Here is a 2,565-nt window from a genome sequence, read left to right as displayed (position 1 = left end):
ATTAGGGGTTCGTCCGCGCCTCAGCCCCGCCCTCGACCCACTCCAGGTAAAGTTCGTGAAGTCACTATCTCGAAGACGCACCACCAGCTGCCCCTCCCTCTCGATTGCACACACGAACTCGCTCACATCATTTGTTCACTTACTCACACGCACATACGAATGCGGGCACTGACATACATACACACAAACACCCACACGCCCACTCACAAACATATACAAGCATACACTCACACTTATACAACATAACTCATTTACGCACACACTTTCTCATGAACGTTTGAATATGTATATACAAACATACACGTAATGAACACACTCTTTTTCCCCCCTTTCTCTCCCTTATTAACTCTTTCTTATTTGATACCCTTCCCATTCTCTCTTCCCATTCCCTCTTCTTCCTTCTCCCTCCACCCCTTCGCTCTCCCTTCCATCTTCCTTTCCTTCGCACTGTTATCTTCCCTGCTCCTATACCACCTTCACTCTATCCTTCCTGTAACCTCCTCCTCATCATCTCTTCCTCTATCATCTCCCTCACCTTCACACCTTATTTCCCCCCCTCTCTCTCTACCATCCTCGCCTCTTGCCCTCTCCCCCCCTTCCCCTCCTCTCTTCTCCCTTACCCCCCTCCCTCTTCCCCCTCTTTCCTCCCTCACCCCGCAACCCGGTCACTCGTCCTCGAGGAGCGACCCGCGGTTCAGCCAGCCGCGAACGTCATCAACAACGCCAAGACGAACCAGGCCACGGGCATCATCTGCTTCTCCTCCTGCTGCTGCGCCTGATTCTCCTGCTTCTGCGACTGCTGCTCTTGTTTCTCTTTTTGCTTCTCCACCTGCTGCTGCTACGGCTTCTGCTACTGCTGCTCCTGTTTCCCCTCCTGCTGTTCAAGGTCTTCCTCCTGCTGCTTCTGCTCCTGTTTCTTCTGCTTCTGCTGCCGCTACTCTTGTTGCTCCTCTTAGCTTCTGCTGCTTTTCCTCAGGCTGCTGCTGCTGCTGTTTCTCCTGCCTCTGCTGCTGTTACTCCTTTTCCTCATCCACCTCCTGCTGCTGCCGTTCGCGGTGAAATGTGCCGCAAACTTCACTCGTTATTTAGGCATTTAAATCGTGCCTTAATTTCCGAAATCCCATGAAAAGCTTTTGAGTGTCGCCGACCTAACCTTTACACCTCCTCCTCCTCCTTCTCCTTCTCCTTCTTTTCTCCTCCTCTTCCTCCTCCTCTTCCTCCTCCTCTTCCTCTTCCTCTTCCTTTTCCTCCTCCTCCTCTCCCTCCTCCTCTTCCTCTTCCTCTTCCTCTTCCTCTTCCTCCTCCTTCTCCTTCTTCTCCTCCTCCTCATCCTTCATCATCATCCTCATCATCATCGTAGCCACTTTTCTCCTGCTTTTGTCTTCTCTTTCTGTTTCTGCTTGTGCTTCTGCTCCTCTTACTCTAAACTCCTACTTCTACTCTTTCTCCTTATCCTCTTCCTCCTCCTACTCTGTTCACCTTTCCCGTGTCTCGGTTGCCATTCATGTTTTCGCTCTTGATCCTCGCGCCTGTCACATTCCCTTTTCATTACAAGAGAAGGAAAAGGAGGAGATAAAGGAAGAGGAGGGGGAGGGGGAGGGGGAGGAGGAGGGGGTAGGAGAGGGAGGAGGAGGAGGAGATGGAGGATTTTATAAAAAATAAAATATTTATTCATTTATAAAAATAAATATTTTATAAAAATAAAATTCAGAAAACAGTCAAAGAAAAAAGAAAGAGAAAATGAGAAAAAAAGAAAGAAAGAAGAGAAGGAGACAGGGGAAAGGAAAGGTACGAGCGCAGGTGGGAAGGAGTAACTACGAAGCATCTAGGTCTCACTTTATTAAGACTTGTATCTATGTGTCCCGCCGCTGGATAAGCCTGACGCGAGGGATGTTCCTATCCCGTCTTCATCTTGGAGGAAAAAGAGACAAAAGAAAAGGAAGAAAGAGAATGTGAAAGAAAGCGTGAGCAGGGAGAAAATTCATAATAAAACAAGGAGAAATGTATCCTGTACCTAGAATTTTCCCTACAATTTCTCCCTCGCTTTCCCCCATTTTCAGTCAAATCTATCCATCTATTTCTCTATCTATATACCCACCCACCTATCTAGCCTATCCATTAATCTAAACATACACAAAAGATATTCGAATACCATTCTCGACACAAAAAAATACCTCTCCTTCCCCTCCCTCCCTCTCTCTCTCCCTCCCCTCTCTTCTCTCCCTCTCCCTCTCCTATCCCCTCCTCTCCCATCCGTCTCCTTCCCTTCCCTCCTCCCCACCACCACCATCGTCCCTCAACCTCGAATATTGAATTTTCTTTTTTTCCCTTTGGTGGTTAGCGTTTTTCTTTATTCAATTTCTCATCTGCCATACGTTTCCTCTTCACCATCAGCCCCTCCGCTGCCGTCATACCTTTTTTTTTTTTTAGATACAGTACGCTATTCCCACCAACAAAACATTTCCCGAAATACTATCACCTCTTTCATTTCATGTTTTATTTTTCTTCATTTCTTTTCACTTTCCTTTTCACGAATCTGCTACTCCCCTGTGCGACGATCAAATC

The sequence above is a fragment of the Penaeus monodon genome, chromosome 4 (genome assembly GCF_015228065.2).
Source record: "Penaeus monodon isolate SGIC_2016 chromosome 4, NSTDA_Pmon_1, whole genome shotgun sequence".
NCBI lineage: Eukaryota > Metazoa > Arthropoda > Malacostraca > Decapoda > Penaeidae > Penaeus > Penaeus monodon.
Note: the sequence above shows the minus strand (reverse complement) of the source record.